Source organism: Rhinopithecus roxellana, chromosome 1 (assembly GCF_007565055.1).
Source record: "Rhinopithecus roxellana isolate Shanxi Qingling chromosome 1, ASM756505v1, whole genome shotgun sequence".
Classification (NCBI taxonomy): Eukaryota; Metazoa; Chordata; class Mammalia; order Primates; family Cercopithecidae; genus Rhinopithecus; species Rhinopithecus roxellana.
Genome location: NC_044549.1, coordinates 44,490,251 through 44,513,113, shown reverse-complemented (window position 1 = coordinate 44,513,113; position 22,863 = coordinate 44,490,251). Strand labels below are relative to the sequence as shown.

At 41.6% G+C, this 22,863-nt stretch overlaps 1 protein-coding gene across 1 annotated transcript in view; it reads left to right on the top strand.

The window, feature by feature from the left end:
- HACD2 (3-hydroxyacyl-CoA dehydratase 2) overlaps nt 1-22,863 on the top strand; it is a 93,276-nt gene that overhangs the window by 16,964 nt on the left and 53,449 nt on the right. The gene's annotated exons all lie outside the window — the stretch shown is intronic.

Genomic DNA, 22,863 nt, shown 5'->3' with positions numbered 1-22,863 from the left:
CCCCCACTACGTACAGTAAATTTTGCTTGTTTAAAGAGTCATAGATGATAGGCTTGATTGATTTCTATTGAATATTGAAAAAACGAAATGATTTAGTCATCATATATGGAATTGCTAAAATTAGAGTGGCTTTCAGTTTCTGAAATCATAGGTACGATTTAGATGTTACGACTGAACACTTCATTAAAGGTCACGGCTATTTTGTTCTGTTAATTTAAAAGGGGTGTCTCCCACCTTCTCAGTGCAAGGGTAATAGAAACATTAGCATGTTTATGAAAATGTGGCTGGAATTCTGGTGCTGGGCTGTGTTGAAAAGTCCTTTCTGTGATCACTTAAATGGTATCATTCTCTCTCCTTATCTTTCAAATGGGAGTATTGCCTACATCCTAGGTGAATATTACATGTATGTGAGAGGGATTAGAAAAGTACTAAGTATAAAGAGTTATACAAATGTAGGGGATTTTTACTAAAAGTGAATATAGTATATTTTCTTTTTCTTTTTGTGGGGAGGGGCGAGTCATCAAATTTTGCTGTGGAATAGAGGCATAACATCTAGTTTGGGGTGGCTAGACCCTTCTAATTGAATAAATACCAGTTTTGAAAAGTTGATAGATCCCATAGAGCAAGCCCATAGTGATTGCTGTGCACTCCAGGTACGTCTGTCAAAGGGAGGATTTGAAGTTAATACTTATTCAGAAGCACTGAAGGTCTGAAAATTTGAGAACTGCAAATCTACACCGTTATGGCCCATCAATTTAATCCACAACTAAAGTAGGTAGTTGCTATATTCAGGGAAACTTACAGTTCAGATGGGCATACAGGTAGAGAACACCAAACTGTCCACTGTGGGTCTAGCAGAGGTCACTGTGGTATCTGGCTCCATTACCTTCTTTTTTTGTTGTTGTTTTGGGGACAGGGTCCCAGGCTGGAGTGCATTGGTGCGATCATAGCTCAGCCTCCCAAGTAGCTGGGATTACAGGCGTGCACCACCATGCCTGGCTAATTTTTGTATTTTTAGTAGAGATGGGGTTTTACGATGTTGGCCAGCCTGGTCTTAAACTCCTGGCCTCAAGTGATCCACCTACCTTGGCCTCCCAAAGTGCTGGGATTATAGGCATGAGTCACCACCCCTGGCCAAGAACCTTATTATAAAGAATTGCACCTTGGGCTGAGTGTGGTGGCTCATGCGTGTAATACCAGCACCTTGGGAGGCTGAGGCAGGAGGATCATTTGAGGCCAGAAGTTTGAGACCAGCCTGGGCAGCACAGGGAGACCCCATCTCTACAAAAAATAAAAAATGAGCCAGGTGTGGTGTTACATGCCTGTGGTCCCAGCTACTCAGGAGGCTGAGGTGGGAGGATGGCTTGAACCCAGGAAGTTGAGGCTTCAGTGAGCCATGATCACACCATTGCATTTTAGCCTGGGCAACAGAATGAGTCTCTGTTTAAAAAAAAAAAAAAAAAAGACTTAAAAGAATTGCACCTCTGCTGGTTTCTCACTTCTTACCTGAGATTATGGGTAGAGCATCCAGGGACCCCCTCAAATGATGTGCAAAATTTTGTATGTATATTTCTATGTTTATTTGGAGGGACAGGTAGGGAGAGAATGCATAGCTTCAGTTAGATTCTCTGAGGAGTTTGTGATTCCCAAAAGGCTAAGAAATGCTGCTTTGGAACCTTTGAATGGTAGATTTGAAAGCGGCTTGGGGGGCTTATCTGTCCCGTGGTCTGCTTTCCCAGGAAGACTAGTGACTGGCCCAGGTCGTATAGTTGGTAAATAGGGGAGCTCATTTGGAGACAGGTCAGTCTGACACCTGCCTGATTTCATTTTATGATGAATGGGTTTTAACTTTTGTGCAGTCTTGCACACATTTCCTTTTTAGCCCTTTATAATTTTGAAATGAAAAACTTTATCCTTTCATAAATGGTTAAATAAATCTTAAGCACAACCTAGCAGACTGGGGGATGTATTTGGCCAGAGAGAGTTCTGGAACCTCTCAGGCCTTTTCCACATGACTGAACCCTGCCTCGTTCTTCCTCAACTCTCTTAACCTTCAGCTGTCTCTGTATAAAGCTCTCAGATGTATCTTTTCCAAGTGTCTTAGCCAGTTCTGGCTGCTGTAACAAAATACCACAAATTGGGTAGCTTATAAATAACAAAAATTTATTTTTCACAGTTCTGGGGGCTGGGAATTCCAAGATCAAGGTGGTGCTGACAGATTCCCTGTCTGGTGAGAGCCTGTTCCTCGTAGACAGTAGCTTCTTACTGTGTCCTTGCATGGTAAAAGGAGCAAGTGAGCTCCCTTGGGCCTTTTATAAGGGCGCTAACCCCATTCATGAGATCCCTTGTAACCTAATCGCCTCCTGAAGACCCCACCACTTAATACTATTGCACTGGGCATTAGGTTTCAACATAGGAGTTTCGGAGGCACACAGACATTCAGGGTACAGCACTGAGCATGTGTACTATGATTTTTAGTTAATGTTAGTTTTATTTTAATAACCCAAATCCCTTTATCTGTCTTAAAATATACCCTTATGTCTTTATAAAATTTCTCTACCCCTGGAAATACAGTTTCTGACAAGTATATTTTTTCATTCACACCAAGAAAATTATTGAATGTCTAGCATGTGTGCATACCAGATGCTGTTGGGCAGTGGGAGTAGAGAGGTGAGTGTACTCAGACGTAGGTCCAGGAAACCCACAGTCAGATGGGCGTCCCCTAAGTTCCTCTGGTATAGTGCATCCTGAGGACTGGTGTGCACATCACACTCTGCTCAGAGGGTTGTCAGGTTTGCTTCCCCCTCGGACTCTGAGCTCCTCGAGGGCAGATTCTGTTTAATTAAGCTCTGCATCCCCGGGGCCCAGCGGCAGGATCCTTCTTACATCCTCAAGGACCTTGTTCTGTCTGTGCATCTCTCGCTCCTGCCTCACCACCCTGTGCTATCTGCCTTTTCCTTCTCAGTGCACAAAATGCTCAGAGCGCTCTGTCTTAAAAATCTTTTAACCTGACCATTGACCCTGTATTTCCCTTCTACTACTATATAACTGTTCTCCATCCCTTTTCCCAGATTTATGGTAGACTCTTTCTACTTCCTAATGCCCGTTGATGCCTGAACCCTGCAGTCGAGCATCTGTTCCCCTTGTTCTACAAAAAATCACCCTCTGGTCTCAAGTCAGCAACAATTTCTACTGGATTCTGAGTACACTGTTGGAAGTTCTTGGACTTAGCTACATGGGGCACCGCTGATGACTCCTCCTGGAGATCCTGCTCCTTCAGCCTTCATTGTACTGAGCCCCCCTGGTATACCTTGTCCTCTGTGGTCCTTTTCTTTCTTTGGGTGCTTTTCTTTCTTTCCTTGTCCCTTAATCGTGAGTGTTTCTGGAGTTCTGTCCTAGCTCATTGCCCTTCTGACTGAACATACCCTCTGTGGGTGATCTCTTCTCATGGCATGAGATATGTAGACTTCCAATTCCAAACCACACCTGCATCCCAAACACCAGCCCTGTCCACTGATTTTCTGGACGTCTGTTCCTGGGTGCACACAGGCACCTCCTCAGTATGACCCACACTCCCAGACTCGTTCTGCCTCCCTATTCTGTTTGTCAGGGCTGCCGCCGGCCACCAGCCGTTCAGTCATTCATCCTAGAAGAGAGCTGGTCGATGGTGTCTCCTCCTCTCTCACTGGCATTCCTGTAGCCAGGCAGTCATCAAGTTTTGTCAGTTCAATTTCCTAAATGTCCTTCAGGTTGTCTCGTTTCTTCATCCCTACTTGGGACCGCAGTATGTCTCATCTGGATTCCCATGTATCTTCCTGAACTTCTGGGCTTATAGCAATAATAATAATAATAATAATAATAATAAGAGCCACCATTTCTTAAATACTTACTGTATTCCAGTGCTTTACATCCATTATCTCATTTATTTCCCATTTTCCAGCTGAGACTGAGGCTTAGAAGGTTTCCTGTCATTGTTCTTACCACAAATAAATGTGTGAGGTGATGCATATGTTAATTAGCTTGATTTAGTCATTCCACAGTATATTCATATTTCATAACATCACATTGTACAGCATAAGTGTGTGTGTGTGTGTGTGTGTGTGTGTCAATTTAAAAAAGAAATGTATCATGCCTTGCCAAAGGTCACACAGCACTAAGCCCTAGCCCAGGAGTTGAACCTATGGGTATGTGGCTCCAAGTCCATGCTCCACACTGCTCTTGTGAGTTTAGTTATAGTACCATTCTGAGCATGTCATTTGCCTACTTAAAACCTTTTGCTGGCTTAAATTTCTTCATGATCTGGGCCCTGCCCACCTCTCCAGTCTTTCCAGTGCCCACTCCCTGCCTCCCACTCCATGCTTGTCTGCACTGTGCCCAGGCTCTGCTCTCTGCCTGGAATGAGCAGCCCAGCCCCTTCAGCTGGCCGGCTCTGTGCATCTCTTCCAGTAAACTTCCCTACCACCCACAGCCAGAGGAGGGACCCTTCCTCACTTTTCCGTAATGCCTTGTACCTCACTCGGTATTATACCTTCCACATTGTATTATGTGTGGTCTGGCACTGCACCCCACCAGTACCGCTGAACATTTTTTAGAGCGAGAGCTGTTTTTTATTGATCTCTGTATCCTAGTACCTAACAGTAAGTACATAGTACCTAGCAGGAGTTTGGTGAACATTTGATCATTATCTTACCAAATTCCAGTGGGAATTTCCAAAACTTATTTCAAAATGATTTCAGTTCCTTAAAGGAATTAGAGAGAGCAATAATGAGAAAGCTGTTTCTAGCATTAACCTAAAGGCAGTGCTTCATTTTTACTTAGATCACTTAAGTTTATTTGTGGAATGACGGTTCATTTTTCTGTAGCATTCTGAAAGTTTTCATTACAACAACTTAGTCTTTCAGAAACTTATTTTAAAGCCTTGAGTTATCTTTAGTTTACATATTGTTGATGAAAAGTATAGACCTGAGTCAGACTTGGGTAACTCACTAGCTGTGTGATTCCAAGAAGTAACTCAATTTTTGTGCTAATTTAATTCTTCATCAGTAAAAGGGATAAGAATACCTACCTCACAGGTTGCTGTGAAAATTAAATGGAAGAATGCATGAAGAACACTTGGCACAATGTCTGAAACATGGCTGTATGGAAAATTGCCCAATAAGATGGTAGCTGTTGTTATTACTTAAGCAACATAATGTCATAGAATATTAAAAGATTATTGTGCCTCTACTGTTCACTATTTAGATGTATATAAGTGTAACTCTTTCATATTCTTAATTTTCTTAAATTTTGATTTCCTTGCAAGTGAGCACTTCAGGGCCCTTCATTCTTAGTATGAGTTGGAGTTGCATCTTGCTCATGGTTGTGGCAATGCAACTTGGCAAATACGGCCTCCAGAAACAATCAACTAAAATCCATGTGAGGGGCTAATTTCTGTGAGGGGGTCAAGCCCTTTGTAGCTGTAAATGAGTTTCCACACCTCAACTTTTTCAAAGTAAGTAGTTTTTTTATTGATAATAGAAGGATGGGATTTCTCAAATGCTGTGGCTGCAGGCCTCAACCTAAGATTTGTAATGCTTTTATAGTTATTCAGTGTTTTTCCTTTTAGAAATGAGAATTTTGAAAAATAGGCCAGTCATGGTGACTCACACCTGTAATCCCAGTACTTTGGGAGGCTGAGGCGGGCGGATCACCTGAGGTCAGGGGTTCGAGACCAGCCTGGCCAACATGGTGAAACCCCGTCTCTACAAAAAGTACAAAAATTAGCTGATGTGGTGGCAGGCGCCTATAGTCCCAGCTACTTGGGAGGCTGAGGCGGGAGAATCACCTGAACCTGGGAGGCGGAGGTTGTAACGAGCCAAGATCGTGCCACTGCACTCCAGCCTGGGCGACAGAGTGAGACCCCATCTCAAAAAATAAACAGACACCAAAACCCACCTTGAGATAATGTTCCCCCCCCCCCATAATACTGCAAAGAAGAGTTGTGGTTTTTTATTCATGTGGTGTGATTTGTGTTGAATGAAGTATTAGGAAGTATTATATCTTTTCTGTGTTGTCTTCAGGATTCGATTGTGGAAGAGGCATGGGGGCTATGGTTCTCAGCTGATTCTGCAATATGGTTCCCCTCTTTATGGATGGGAGTTAGAGGTGGAGGTAGTGGAGCTGAAGATACTCTTGGTAAGATATAACACTGTGCATTTAGTAAACTTTCGTGTCAGAAATTATGCTACCAACATAAATAACTCTAGAAGTTTTATTTTGATAGAAAATTGTAGCTCAGTCACGGCCCAGAGAGTTATATCTAAAGTTTAGTATTAGCACTTTAATTTCATCAACAGGCAGGGACAAAAGACCTTTCACTTAGGATATCCTGGATTTGTGGTTTCAGATATTTGCTGTGTGTGCCAACTTGCACTCCTCCCTCAAACAGAAGACACTTTATTAAAAATTCTCAAGTGAATTCCAAAAAAATCACAATCACCTAAATAGTCATTGGTAGCGTATAGCTCCAGACTGATTTTATTAGGTAACAAAGGTTGCCAGGTAGGAAGCAGAGCAGCCGCTGGGGAGACCCATGTCACTTCCTACCAAAAAAATCTTTCTAGCCCACTAATTAGAGCTAACTAAATCCTCCCTTGAACTGTAACACTCCCTCCTCTGCCCCGCTACTTTGAGAGGGCCAAGCTTTTATCAGTCATTCACAATGCAATATTGTAAAGGAACTGCCATCACTTATTTTTAAAACCAGACACAGAACCCACCAAATTTTAACAGAATAGAACTCTGGAAGGAGAGCATCTTGGAGGGAACGGGTGAATTCCTCCAGATTTCTCTCACCTGGAATTCTGCTTTCACACCTGTGCCCAGCCTTCAGCAGCGTGGCTGGGCACAGAAACATTACTGCGTTGTTTCCACTTAGCTGACATTTTAAAAATGAACTTTACCAAATTGTAAGAAAGAGACAAAAGGGAATAATTACCTAAAATACAGACAGTACAGTATAATAACCACCATCCCCAAAGAAAATTTCTGATCCAAAGCTCTAACTCCCCTTTAGTTTCTACGGGCTGGCGCAGCTTCACGTGCCTTACTGGCTCTCTTTAAGCCTTGTTCTTACCGGGACCCCTGTCACAAATATGGATAACAAACCTTTCTTATTCAGATTTTAATATTGCTTTCTGCCTGAGGGGATATTCAGTGGTGTTGATGGCAGGGGCATGGGACAGAAAGGGATGTAGCCAGGCAAGCAAGCCTGTCTCCCCTGCTTAGAGGTTTCTGAGGCTCACCCCTGGAGAGCCGCCTGGGAAGATTGGAGGCCTGGGTGGGAGGTTGCCGAAACCAACCTTCTCCTCTTTTGCAATTAATTCTGCCTTTGTCATTTATTCAAATACAATAGTTTTCCAGCATCCTGACAATGGAGCGCTAAAGGTCAAGACCATAAGTGGCCATCTTCTCACTTTAATCTTTCTCAAATCAGTTGCCAGACCAGCTTAGTAGCCTCCCTCTGCCTTGGCTCTGCTTCATTCTGTTGCCTTCTGATCAAATGTTCCCTGCTCCCCTCCAGACAAGGAGAGAATAAGATGCACCTGCATCTTGTGCTCCTGACACACAAAACTTCAGCCCTGTTCTCTGAATAAATCCTGCTTTTTCACACCTCCATAATTTTGTACATATGGTTTCCTTGGCCTGGAACACCAAGCTCTGTTAGTTGTTCCCTGCTCTGTGTGAATGTAACTGAGATGAAGGAAAGAAAGAGAGAAATAGAGCATGCTCATTTGTAGCCTAAAGAGCCTGAGCAGGGAGGGTGGAAGACTTACCCAGGTATACACCACCTGGTACCTCGCACTGTGCAATCACTCAGTGAGCAGCACCCAAGTATGAGGCAAAAACAATCCCCGAGGATTTCTGTGCCTAGTTGGAGTTTAGAAGGGAAAGCTACGAAGAGAGCGCAGATCAGGGAATTTTATCCTATGCTGTCCCTGCAGGAACAACTAAGTGTTTCTTTTGAATGGAAACCTATTACTGAGACATTAAGGTGCCTTCCCTATAAGATAATACTAGCTGGCTGTCCAGTCCATCAGAAATAAACCAAGGGCACACCCTGTTGGAAACGTTACTAGTCGTTTGACAAGTCAGGCATCTTCCATCTGGGCCTAGTTTTCACATGTGAAAAACAAGGGTGTTGGACTGAATACATGACGATCTCTATCATTCCTTACAGCTGCTCGTTCTGAAATTCTGTGAACCTGTAAATGTGATGGTGCTTCAGAAATGAATGTCAGTGATCTGAGTTGTAAAAGTGATCTGAGTGATGTAAAAGGAGGATATGCTAGATGTTTAAATGTGCCGAAGTATGAGTGTTTGGAAATTCATTTCAAGTACAGTAGTTCTACTACTTTTTTCCCTGTAGATAAATTTTGAAAGTCCCATCAGAATACAGAATTGAGAGAGGACGCACACACGCATGTTTTCTGTAACAGACGTTTACTATGGTCACCACTAGATGGCACCCTTGTATTAGTAAGGAGATTTTTCTCTTAGAACGGGCTTCGGGATGACTTCTAATAAAAATAGATAGTAATGAGTCAATAGCTGAAACTGAGGAATGAGCAAGTTAACCAGAGGAAATAGAAATGGATGTTTTTCTATCACTGTCTGATGACTTGATCCATAAGATTCGAGGTAAGGAAAAGCTGGAGCTTTCAACATTGCCCTGAGGGAGATTATTTTATAAATATTTCTTAATTGTAAAGCATATGATGCCTTTAAATCCAAGATGAGTATGATTTGCTTGATGAAAAGGGGTGCCATATTTCAGCAGTTCTTTGGTGCGATGGTTTGTGTTAGTCTGAAGTCAACTTTCCATCTATTCTTAGCTTCAAAAGCAAAGTTAGTCCTGCAAAGTTGGAAACACCAAGTAGTTACCAAGTTGAGTAAATCCTGTTGAACCAAAAAGTGAAAGCTTGAGTCATCTTTTAGCCAAGGAATCATTTGATTTATGCTTCTGTGGCAGGAGTTGCATGGTTACAATGTGTTAAAAGGGAGCAAGAAAGCTTCGGAATATTTGTAAAAATTTGTATGACTGTGGTATGTCATTTTTATAGTTCTATTTCCTTTTCTTGGGAGAGGATTTTTTTTCTCTTCATTCACTGTAAACATCTTTCCATTAACTTTTAAAAATGTGTTTTTTTTTAGAGCAGTTTCAGGTTCACAGCAAAATTGAGAGGAAGGTACAGACATGTCCCATACGCCCCCTTACACCACACGTGCATAGTCCGCCATTATCAACATCCCCAACCAGAGTAGTACATTTGTTACGATTGATTAATGTACATTGACACATCATTATTGTCCAAAGCCTATAGTTCACTCTTAGTGTTGTACAATCGTTGGGTTTGGACAAATTTATAGTGACATATATCTAACATTATACTGTCATACAGAGTGTTTTCACTGTCTTAAAAATCTTCTGTGCTCTACCTGTTCATCCCCGAAATCCCTGGAAGCCATTTATCTTTTCACTGTCTCCATAGTTTTGCCTTTTCCAGAATGTCATACAGTATGCAGCCTTTTCAGACTGACTTCTTTGACTTAGTAATACATGTTTAAGTTTCCTCCATGTCTTTTCATGGCTTGATAGCCCATTTCATTTTAGCATTGAATAATACTCTGTTGTCTAGATATACCACAATTTACCCATTCTCCTAGCAGAGGACATCTTGGTTGCTACCAGATTTTCCCAATTATGAATAAAGCTGCTATGAACATTTGTGTGCAGGTTTTTATGCGGATGCAAGTTTTCAACTCCTTTGGATAAATACTAAAGAGCATGATTGCTGGATTATATGCTAAGGGTATGTTTAGTTTTGTAAGAATCTGCCAAACAGTCTTCCAAAGTGTCTGTACTGTTTTGCTTTCCCAAGAGTAGTGAATGAGAGTTTCTTACTCTACATCCTCTGCCGCATTTGGTGGTGTCAGTGCTCTGGATTTTGACCCTTCTAATAGGTGTGTAGTGGTGTATTGATTATACATGACGTAGAGCATCTTTTAATACGCTTATTTGCATCTGTAGGTCTTCTTTGATGAGGTGTTTTGTTGTTGTTGTTTGTTTGTTTTTTTGAGACAGTCTCACTCTGTCACCTGGACTGGAATGCAGTGGAACAATCATAGCTCACTGTAGCCTTGAACTCCTGGGCTCAAGTGATCCTCCTGCCCCAGCCTTCCAAGTAACTGGGACTACAGGTGTGAGCCACCATGCCCTGCTAAATTTTTAAATTTTTTGTAGAGACGGGATCTTGCTATGTTTCTCAGGCTGGTCTTGAACTCTTGGCCTCAAGTGATCCTCCCACCTCAGCCTGGTAAAGTATCTTTTAAGGCAGCAGTCCCCAACCTCTTTGGCACCAGGGACTGGTTTCATGGAAGACATTTTTTCCATGCACTGGGGGTAAGAGGAGGGGGTGGTTTTGGGATGAAATTGTTTCATTTTAGATCATCGGGCATTAGATTCTCATAAGGAGCACTCAGCCTAGGTCCCTTGAATGCACAGTTCGCAATAGGGTTCGTGCTCCTATGAGAATCTTAACACTGCTGCTGATCTGACAGGAGGTGGAGCTCAGGTGGTGCTGCTCACTCATCTGCTGCTCTTCTGCTGTGCAGCCCAGGGACTGGGGAACCCTATTTTAAGGTCTTTGTAAGTTTAGAATAATAGTCCTTTGTCAGATATTCTCTTTTGCAGATATTTTCTCCTGGTCTGAATCTTGCTGAATCTTGTCTTTTCATTCTCTTTACAGTATCTTTTGCAGAGCAGAATTTTTTTTTTTTTTTTTTTGGATACATAGTCTTGCTGTGTCACCCAGGATGGAGTGCAGTGGCATGATCTCGGCTCACTGCAAGCTCCACCTCCCGGGTTCACGCCATTCTCCTGCCTCAGCCTCCTGAGTAGCTGGGACTACAGGCGCCTGCCACCATGCCCCGCTAATTTTGTTTGGAATTTTTAGTAGAGACAGGGTTTCACCGTGTTAGCCAGGATGGTCTCGATCTCCTGACCTTGTGATCTGCCCACCTCAACCTCCCAAAGTGCTGGGATTACAGGCATGAGCCACTGCGCCCGGCCAGAGCAGACATTTTTAATGTTAGTCAAGTCTAGTTTGCCGGTTTGTTGGACTTCAGACATTCCAATAGGTGTGTAGTAGTAGTTGTTTTAATTTTTATTTCTCTAATGACAAATGCTATGGCACATCTTTTCATATGCTCATTTGTCCTCTTTTGGGGCAAGGTGTCTATTCAGGTCTTCTCATTTTTCAGTTGGATTGTTTTCTTGTTGAGATTTAAGAATTCTTTCTATATTTTGGATACAAATTCTTTATCAGACAGGTGTTTAGCAAATATTTTATCTTGCTCTGGGGCTTGTCTTTTGATTCTCTTTTTTTTTTTTTTTTTTGAGACAGAGTCTCGCTCTGTAGCCCGGGCTGGAGTGCAGTGGCCGGATCTCAGCTCACTGCAAGCTCCGCCTCCCGGGTTTACGCCATTCTCCTGCCTCAGCCTCCCGAGTAACTGGGACTACAGGTGCCCGCCACATCGCCCGGCTAGTTTTTTTGTATTTTTTTTAGTAGAGACGGGGTTTCACCGTGTTAGCCAGGATGGTCTCCATCTCCTGACCTCGTGATCCGCCCGTCTCGGCCTCCCAAAGTGCTGGGATTATAGGCTTGAGCCACCGTGCCCGGCCTACTTGATTCTCTTAATAGTGTCTTTGAGAAAGCACAGATTTTTAACTTTAATAGTGTACAGCTTAACCAGATTTCCCTTTCATGGATTGTGCTTTGGTATTGTGTCTAAAAACTTGTTACTGTAGATATTTCGATTACCCTGATTTGATCTTTACACATTACATGAATATATCAAAATATCACGTGTACCCTGAAAATATGCACATCTATTGTATATCAATTTTTATAAATATTTATTTAGAGACAGGGTCTCTCTCTGTCACCCAGGCTGGAGTGCAATGTCATGATCATGGCTCACTGCAGCTTTGATCCACAGGGCTCAAGTGATCCTCCCACCTCAGCTTCCCAAGCAGCTGGGACTACAGGTGCACACCACCACACTTGGCTAGTTTTTGTGCTTTTTGTAGAGATGGGACTTCTCCGTGTCGCACGGGGATGGTCTTGAACTCCTGGGATCAATAGATCTGCCTGCCTTGGCCTCCCGAAGTGCTCGAATTACAGGCATGAGCCACTGCACCCGGCCTCAATTTATTTTTTATAGAGATGGGGTCTTGCTGTGTTGCCCACACCAGTTTCAAACTCCTGGCCTCAGGTGATCTTCCCACCTCAGTCCGTGATCCATTTTGAGTTAATTTTTGTGAAAGGTGTCAGGTCTGTGTCTAGTTTTATGGGTTTTTTTTAACATATAGTCATCCAGTTGTTCAGCACCCTTTGTTGAAAAGTCTTTTCTTTCTCCATTTAGTTGTCTTTATGCCATTGTAAAAGATCAATTATTGCTGGATCTATGTCTGGCCCATCTGTTCTATTGTTGTATGTGTTTATTATTTTGCCAATACCAGGGCTACCTTGATTATAAGTCTTAAAATCTGGTAGTAGAAGTCCTCTAACTTTATTCCTTCTTTTTTCAATTTCGTATGGGTCTTTTGCCTTTCCATATAAACTTTGGAATCTTTTTGTCAACATCTACAAAATAGCTTCCTGGGATTTTGAGTGGAATTGTGTTGAACCCATAGAGCAAGTCGGGAATAATTGACATCTTAACAATAATGAATCTTTCAATCCACAGGCATGCAGTATTTCTCCACTTATTTAGATCTTGGATTTCTTTTATCGTTGTTTTGCAGTTTTTCACATAGCAATTCTCTGTTTTGTTAGATTTGTATGTGTTTTCATTTGGTGTTAGTATAAATGGTATTTTTTTAACTTTGAAATTTTAGTGGTTCATTGCTAGTATAGAAAAAGGCAATTGACTTTCATATATTGACCTTATATCCTGTGACCTTGCTATACTTGCTTATTAGTTCTAGGATTTTGTGTGTGTATGTTTGTGGATTCTTTGAGGTCTTCCATATAGATAATCATGTCATCTTTGAACAAAGATTAATTTCTTCCTTTTCAATTTATTTACCTTTTATTTCTTTTTCTTGTCTAACTGCACTGGCTAGGACTTCCAGTATGACTTTCTTCATATTCTTTTTTTTTTTTTTTTTTGAGATGGAGTCTCGCTCTGTCGCCCAGGCTGGAGCGCAGTGGCCGGATCTTAGCTCACTGCAAGCTCCGCCTCCCGGGTTTACGCCATTCTCCTGCCTCAGCCTCCCGAGTAGCTGGGACTACAGGCGCCCACCACCTCGCCCGGCTAGTTTTTTGTATTTTTTTAGTAGAGACGGGGTTTCACCGTGTTAGCCAGGATGGTCTCGATCTCCTGCCCTGGTGATCCGCCCGTCTCGGCCTCCCAAAGTGCTGGGATTACAGGCTTGAGCCACCGCGCCCGGCCTCTTCATATTCTTTACTCAATAAGATAGAATTGTTCCCAGCTCAGTTTTCTCCCCAACCAATTTTGAAGGCATGTACACTTTCTACTTCATTTTTACTATCAGGGTAAAAAATTCAATGTCTTTTTTTTTTTTTTTTTAAGTTCTTCTATATCCTTACTTATTTTTTGTCTGCTTGACCTGTCTTGCACTTAGAATGATAATGTTGTCAGCATCTCTAATTATTAATGTGTTTCTAATTTTCCTTGCATCTTCTATAGCATTTGCTTTAGCAAAAGTTGTTGCTATGTTATTTGATGCATAGATATTTATAACTGTTATTTCTTCATTGTCAGTTGTGGCTTTGGCATTTTAAAAAGTCTTTGTCAGATTTAATGCTTTTTTTGTCTTAAATCTTACTTTATCTGAATCAAGATCGTGACCCCCTACTTTCTTTTGGTTTCTATTTGCCTGATATGCCCTTGTACGTTCTTTTATTTTGTGTCCCTTAATTAATCATTTTAATATTAGCATAGGGTTGGGTTTTGTTTTGTGAGCCAGTTTGAAAATCTTTCATATAATGGGTGAGGTAAGCCCATTCATAGTTTTTGATATGACAGATATGTTTATCTTACTCTGTTATGTTATAATTGCTACATACTCTGTTATGTTTGCTGTATTTGCCTACCTGATGTGTTTTCTTTATTTTCTTTCTTTCTTTTTTTTTTTTTTTCAAGAGATCGGGTCTCGCTGTGTTGCCCAGGCTGGAGTGCAGTGGCTATTCACAGAAGTGATCACATCACACTTTAGCCTTGGACTCCTGGGCTCAAGCGATTCTCCTGCCTCAGCCTCTCAAGCATCTGGGACTACAGATGTGTACCACCATGTCCAGCTACTGAAACGTCTTTATATCTTTTTAAATGCCCTTAGTCCTCTGTTTTCTTATTTAATTTTTTACTCTCAAGCTTGTCAGTTTTTAAAGGTTGTCTTTTAACTCCCACCCATTGCCAATACAACAGTGAACTTATTTTACTTTCCTCTTTCCCTTCTCCCATTTTAAGCTTATGTTATTTTTAGCTTGTCAGAACATATAACATTTATATATTATATTTTGCCCTATCCCAACCTTCGTTTTAGTCTTAAGACCACATTTAAATATATTAACTGTTCACTGTCTGTCCTTTTGCCCAAATTTCTCATCACTTTTTAGTTGGATGAAGCTCATTGTCTAGTAGTGTCAGGAACTGTGACATATTAGAGATGTTACCTTACTCACAAGCTAGTAAGTTTGCTTGTTAGCATTTCATGGATCCTGACAGAAAACATGAGACTGTTGGGCCAGATTCCAATATATTGCCATATTACTCATGGCAGAAACAATAGCCAGAACACCCTCTTCATTTGCATCAGTTCTCTATGTCCCACAAGTCCCATGGGGATGACACATTTGTGTCTAGATGAATATCTAGATATGCAGTGGTTTGTGTTAGAACACTTGAGGAATCTAGTGTTTTTATAGTAAACAAAAGCTCTTTGGGAATCAATGCTACCTTATGCCTCCAGGTTGCTCCTTGAAAACACAAGCCTGCGAAATGACCTGGGAAAAGAACAGTCAGGATCTTGCCTTTTTGGCATACGTAGTAGGAATTAGCAGGAATGCCCAGGGCCCATGGCAGAATGCCTCTCCCCAAAAGAAGAGTCCCAAGAAGGGCTGTGAGCATAGTATTCTCTGAGTCCATCCATGTTTAAGACGTTTTCTGTAGCCTTGATATTTAAAGGACTGATTTGCTAGATACAAAATCCTTAGTTGACTTTTTCTTCCCTTAAATTTCTTGAAAGTGCTGCTCCATTCTCACCTTGTTTTTATGTTTCCGTTGGGGAGTCTGATGGAGAACCTAATTGTCTTGATTATATGGTCTTTTTATCATAAAACTCTTTGGAGATATGTGGTCTTTTTATCATAAAACTCCGAGGTCTTTCTCTGTCTCTCTCTGTAAATACACATACTTTTTAAAGTCTAATAGTTTTACTAGGATATGCCTCAATTGAGCTTTAAAGGGTGATTTTCCCAGGTACCCAGTAGGCCCTTTCAGTATGTAGATTTGGGCCTTCTTTTGTTTCTGAAAGTGTTATTAGACTATAGTTTTAAATTTTAGTTCTGTTTCATTGTTTTGTTTCTCTTTTAATTTAGGGATTCCAAACGTGTGTTGGATCTTCTTTGCCTCCTTCCCTTTCAACTACTTTATCACTGATCTGTCTTTGTTTATCATATTTTCATTCTCATGGTTATTTTATTATTCAATTTTCTTTATTACATTTTTATTTGAATCTGTTCTCCTTTGGGCACTTTGATATTTAGTCTTCATTTCAGATATAATTTTATCTTTTTCTTTTTTTTACTGAATTCAATCAGTTTTTCTTTCAGTTCTGCCCACTTTTAGTCCACTTCTATTTTCAGTTTTTGAATTGATTAAACATATATTTTTTCATAGCCCAAATGCCTATTTAAGGATATTTAATTCAGTTTGGGTTATTGTGTTAAAGTTTCCTTTGTGATTATTTTTTTGGAGGGCATTTTCATTAGCCGAAATGTTTTGATCTTCTTTTTCTATTATCTCCTGAAAATGGTTTTGTGTAGTTGTAAACTACTTGCATCTGTTCCTTTTGTAGACAGGATTGGAAGTTTGGGTTGGTTTATAAGATCCCTAGTTTGCAAACTCTGTAATCCTTAAATGCAGTGAAATATAGTCTCTTTAGTGGATGGCTTTTTGCTTGAAGAGGTCAGTGGGGGAGGAATTACATGCCCCTGATTGTTTTACCTCGCCTTTGTGTTACAGGAATCTAAATTTCCTCATGCCTCTTTCTCTTTCCCCATCCAGTCACTAGAGGGCACCTCCTCTCCCTTCTTTTTTACTCATTTCTTCCTGAGAAGCAATGCCTTTTTCAGAATGCCATAGCATCCCACAGATTCTCTCTCTTCCATGTGGTTAGTGCTCCAAATAAGATGTTTTTCAGTGTTTTTATAATTAAGGTAGACTGTCTCTTTCAGGGATGATTTTGGCTTAGATTTAGGCCTTCTGCTCTGTTCTTCTCTCTTCCATGCCATTTTCCCAAATTCTCCTCACTTTCCACAAAGATTTGCAGTGGGACCTCAGGAGATAGCTGTGCTTGGAATTTGCTGTTTATTGTTTTTACTTATAGGTGTATTGAGTCTGTGTAGTCTGTGTCAGTTAATTGTGCTGAAGATGTGGGGTTTGTATGCTTGTATTTGTTATTGTTGATCTGTATAGATTTTCAGAGTTCACATATTCAGCTATGTAGATATATTGTGATTTTTAACCAGTGCTCTATTTGTTAAATATGTTGGTGGTTTTAAAGTGTGCAGATTATAACTATACTTGTAGCTTAATGTTTATACAGCTGTGATTAATCTCTGGATAAATTTCCGGAAATAGATCAAAAGTTATATATTTCAGAACTTTTACTAATATAGATTTCCCAGTGTCCCTCCAGAAAACCCACAAGTATTTATTATTAATTTTTCTTTTTTTTCTTTTTTTGAGACAGAGTCTCACTCTGTCGCCCAGGCTGGAATGCAATGGCACAATCTTGGCTTACTGCAACTTCCACCTCTCAGGTTCAAGGGATTCTCCTGCTTCAGCCTCCTGAGTAGCTGGGATTACAGGCACCCGCCACCAAGCCTGGCTAATTTTTGTATTTTTTTTCTAGTAGAGATGGGAATTCACCATGTTGGCCAGGCTGGTCTTGAACTCCTGACTTCCAGTAATCCACCCACCTTGGCCTCCCAAAGTGCTGGGATTACAAGTGTGAGCCACCGCGCCGGACCTATATTATTTATTGGGTTTCTGCTGGGTGGCAGGTGTGGCACTGACAAAGCACCGAGGATACAAAACTCAGTCCAACCCATGCCTGCCCTTAAGCCCAGGAGGTAAACATGAAGCACAGAGGGACAGTGTGACAAATGTTTCGCCCAAAGCGTAAGTTCAAAGAGGTATACGAACACAGAAGGAAGGCCGTAGGGCTTTCTGGAACCCTTTTCCATTATAAACAAGGTCACCTGTGTCCTCCCAGAGTACGAACATCCACAGTTTCTTACCTTACTGAAAACCTGACTCTCCTTGAAGACAGTGCCACCCTTGCTGCCACTCAAGGTGAGTCAGGCTGTTCACTCTGCCAACCCACCAGTCTCTCTCCTAGCTCTCATCCTGCGCCTTAGGCACCTGCAGTTGTCCTGAGATTCCCTCACAGATTCTTCTTTCTCCCTGCATCCCGCAAATGGTGCTCCATGGGCTCTGGCCCATAATCTTTCTCTTTCCCTCCGCAGTCTCCCTGTGTGGTCCCACTGTACCTTCCCACGGCTTCAGTGGCTCCCACATGCCACTCTGGGCCACATCCTTCTCCTGCGTCTCTGTCCCAACTGCCCACCTGGACATCTCCACATGGTTCCTCTGCGGACATCACAGACTCAGCATGTGCAAAAGCCACCTCATCATTGTTCCCTGACCTGCTTTTCTCTGTACTCTGGATCTGCTAGTTGCACTACCAGTTTCCACCTCGTTCCTAATCAGGAACCTGGGGTGTCAGCCTTTGTCTTCTTCACCATTTGCCCTCTGCTTCTCTATCTCTTTTCCTTTCAGGGAACATCATTTCTCTGCCACTTTGTGTTTCTATTCTTTAAAACAAAAAACAAAACCTCTTTTGCCTTCATCCCCTACTTTAAATCTCCCCCTTTTCTCTTCCCTCTTGCCTTTTCTTTCTCTGTATTTTTCTAGCCACTTCATTGTTGCTCATTTTCTCCATTTCTCTTTTTCCTCTTGCTTCTCTAGTGGTTCCTTCTCATTCCCTGTTCACACTCTCCCGAGTCCTCACTGCCCAGATACCAATCTTGATCTTGTTCCTGTTCTTTTTCCTTTAGGGGATTTGAGTTTGGATGGGACAGCTTGAGTCTGGCCATTTGTAAAGCCTGGGGCATGGGAGAATGGGTTAAGCAAAGTATCAAATACCTTTTTTTTTTTTTAAATGTAGAAATAGGGTCTCACTATGTTGCCCAGGCTGGTCTGGAGCTCCTGGCCTCAATTAATTCTCCTGCGTCAGCCTCCCAAAGTGTTGGGATTACAGCCTTATATACTTCTAGACTAAAATCCAACTTACTGTTTTCTCTTTCCCTTCTACACCAAGAGGTAGGCCAGTATTCGTCCTCTGAGCATACCTGGATTCCCAAATGACAACTCTGGGGCGCCTTGAAGACTACAGTTATAATTTTGGGGCAGACCATCAGAAATCCTCAAACCTGATCAAAGATACCTGAATGATCAGGAAGGAGGGCTTTAGAGGTATGTCAGTGTGCAAGCAGCAGCTGATCTTTGTGGTGTTTTTGTTGCTGTTGTTGTTTTTGGAGACAGGGTCTTGCTCTGTCACCCAGGTTTGAGTGCAGTGGTGTGATCACAGCTCACTGCAGCCTCAACTTCCCAGGTTCAAGCAATCTTCCCACCTCAGCCTCCCGAGCAGATGTGACCACAAGTGCATGCCACCACGCCCAGCTAATGTTTGTATTTTTGGTAGAGACGGGGTTTCGTTTTGTTGCCCAAACTGGTCTCGAACTCCTGAGCTCGAGAAATGTGCCTGCCTTGACTTCCCAAAGTACTGAGATTACAGACATGACCCACCGCTCCCAGCCCTGATCTTGGTGCTTTTCACGGTGGCTTTTCTTCACAGCCTTCTTGAGATGCGGTTCATCTTTATCACTTATCACACTGTAGCCTTGAGAAGTATGACTAATAACTTCAGGAGGCAGTTGAGTTCAATAAAGAGTATTTTGAACTCCTAAATTGTTCTGTTAATGACGGCTGCTCAGAAAGGAGTCAAGGTCTATAAATAATGGCAGATTAGCACCTTGAATAGACAGCTTGTTCTTATAGATTTTTGGAGGTGGAATATATTGTTTTTTTATTGACTTAAAAAAGCGAGTATGTGACAATTTAAGGTAGGAATAATCTTTTAACCTTAATATACTTCTTGTTTAATTTTAATAAAGTAAGTAGGGTAGAATTTCAGATATTAATTAGTTCTATTCATAATACTTTTGAAGGGACATAAAGGATATGTTGTTCCACCCTTCTGCAATGGTCAAAATGGTATTGCTTCCAGAGAGTGAACAAACGTATGAGATCATTAAGTAATTACACAATTTATAGCTTATCTAAATATGATTTGATATTGAAAATTTTGGGCTGGGCACGGTAGCTCATGCCTGTAACCCCAGCACTTTGGGAGGCCAAAGCTGGAGGATCACTTGAGCCCAGGAGTTCAAGACCAACCTGGGCAACATAGTGAGGCCCTATATATGCAAAAAATCAAAGAATTTAGCCAGGTGTGGTGACACACACCTGTGGTTCCAGCTGCTCAGAGAGGCTGAGTCAGGAGGATTGCTTGAGTCCAGGAGGTGGAGGCTGCAGTGAGCTGTGACTGTACCATTTTACTTTAGCCTAAGTGGCACAGTGAGACCCCCATCTCAAAAAAAAAAAAAGGAAGTCTGGCTCTGATAAAAAGTTCTGCCTGTAGTAATCTATTTTTGGAGAGTAGTAGTAGTAGTTTTCTATTGATACATTAAAACATATCTTACAACTTAGTTGCTTAAAACAAAATGTTTCCCATCTCTCAGTTTCTGTGGGTCAGGAATTTGGGAGGGGTTTAGTTGAGTAGTTCTGGCCCTGTCTCTCATGCAGTTGCAGTCAAAGTGTTGGCTAGGACTGTAGTCATCTGCAGAGTGGACTAGAACTGGGGGATGGCTGTTGACAGGGGGTCCTGGCTCCTCACGACGTGCTAGAGTGTCCCTCGTGACATAGCAGCTGATTTGCCTCAAGGAGGAGAAGAGGCCTAAGAGAGGGCAAGGAAGAAGCTGCAGTGCCTTTTATGATCCAGTCTCTTAAGTCACATACCATTACTTCGGCTTGTTTTCTATTTGTTAGAAGCAAGTTACTAAGCCCACATCACACCCTAGCAGAGAAGAATTAGGCTGTGCCTTGTGAATGGAGGACTGTCAAAGAGTTCATGGACGTATGGTTAGCACCACCCACCAAAGGCTTGTTTTTCCTGATTTTTTTCTTCCTAGGTTGAAGGTGGTACTGCTTAGTAGTTAAGAGCATGGTTCTGACGCCAGACTGCCTGGCTTTGATTCTGGTTCTTCCACTTGCTTACTGTGTGCTTTAGTAGTGAGTTGCCTTCTCTGGACCTCAGTTCCCTCGTGTATGCATTGAGGAAAATGACACCTATCTCACAGAAGTGTGCGAGAAGTAAATTAATTAATATAAGTAAAGGATGTAGATCCGGGCCTGATGCATAGAATGCTCTTAATAGATGTCAACTTTTAGTATTGTTATTGTCATTTGAAGAGCAATATAGGCCAGTTTGTTTCTCCCTTTATTTCTTTGTAATCTGACGTAATGCTTGGTCTAACATATCCTGCCTCATACAGGCTCTGGTCATCCTAGTAGGTCGTCCATGGTAGGAGCCAAGTGGGCTGATGACTCTCAGTGCAGACTCCATTTGTAGTTGTACAGCATGCCTGGGCTCTTAGCTTCTTGTTGATACATGGTAAGGAGTATCCCTTTCCCTTCCAGAACTCCCACTTGGAAAGGGCTTCCTCCTAAACTTGACAGGAACCTGCTCTGGGACCTGTGAGCTGTGTTCAGTGTTCTTCAGGTTCAGTCACACTTTCAGTCCATAAATATTTATGAAACTTGCTTGGAATTCAAAGCAAATTAATTCTTCACAGTACTTTATCTACTGTGAAGAATCAAGGGAAATACATATTTCCTAGCTCTTTAGAGTTTATTCACGTAACATTTCATCTTAGATCTGGGACTGATTGGCTTAGTTGGTTAGAGTATAATGCTTATGGGTGGGAAATTTTTCCTTAAAATAATCTGTGTGGAGGAAGGCGGTAATCACAATTCCAACCCTTTTAAAGGAAAATTATTTATTAAAGGACAATCAACTATTTATAATAGTTAAGTACGTTCACTAAATACTGCATTTATATCTGGTAGATCTTGACCTAGCATTGAGTTGCCACATTCTTGGCTCTAGAAAGATGTTTTTAAAAGATGTTCATGAATACCACATGTCAAAATTGTAAGAGAAAGCAGATTTTTAAAATTTTTGGACATAATATACTGGTGAATTTTTTTAGATATGAACTCCGTTTTATAGATGATTCAGAAGATTTTTTACCAGAAAAAAATTATTACACCAAATTTCCACCATATTTTTTCTTATTGATGTCATTAGTTTCCATGACTGGAAAGTGTACTTGAACTTGAAATGGCTTATTTTAGAATTGTTGCCTTGTCCTGCACTCTGTGATAGTTTGACTTCTTTTTTTTTTTTTTTTTTTTTTGAGACGGAGTTTTGCTCTGTTGCCCAGGCTGGAGTGCAGTGGCCAGATCTCAGCTCACTGCAAGCTCCGCCTCCCGGGTTTACGCCATTCTCCTGCCTCAGTCTCCCGGGTAGCTGGGACTACAGGCGCCCGCCACCTCGCCCGGCTAGTTTTTTGTATTTTTTAGTAGAGACAGGGTTTCACCGGGTTAGCCAGGATGGTCTCGATCTCCTGACCTCATGATCCACCCGTCTCGGCCTCCCAAAGTGCTGGGATTACAGGCTTGAGCCACCACGCCTGGCTAGTTTGACTTCTTAAGTCCACCCAGATTCTCTTCAGATATTGAGTTCATTTTCTCAACTATAAAAGGATAAGTAGGATTGCATTTGGTTATGCATACCAGAATTCTGACTACTGTGGCTTTAATCAAATAGGGATTTAATTTTCCTATATAACAAGAAGTCTGTCTTTCTGCTCTACTATCCTTAGTGTGGGACTTCTGTCTTTGTACTTGTAGTCTCATAGTTATAAGACGTCTATGATGAGATAATATGATGTCATGTTTACATTCCAAGCAGAAAGTGCAAGGCTTTCCAGAAACTTGGTTTATGTTTCCTTGGTCAGAACTGTGCTAGGTGGCTTCCTCAAGTTGCAAGGCATCCCAAGAAAGCCAGTGTTTTAGCAGGGTACATTGCTAACCCAAATGAGATCAGTGTTCTGTTAGTGAGGCAGAAAGGGACGTTGTATAGTGGGTAAGCAACTGGTATTGTCTGCCACAAGGGTTTGGATGGTTGCTCAAGTCCTGAGCTGATAGAGCAATCCATGAGTCCATCCACTTGGCAGTAGCACATAGTGATAGTACAGTACTCAGTGTAAGTAATGAATCGGCTCTATATCTTTAGTGTTGGAATCCAGAAGCAAAAACACAAAGTAGTTTACCCCTAGGTAATATATGTGGTCATAAATCTCAGTAATGACCTTGTACGTGATC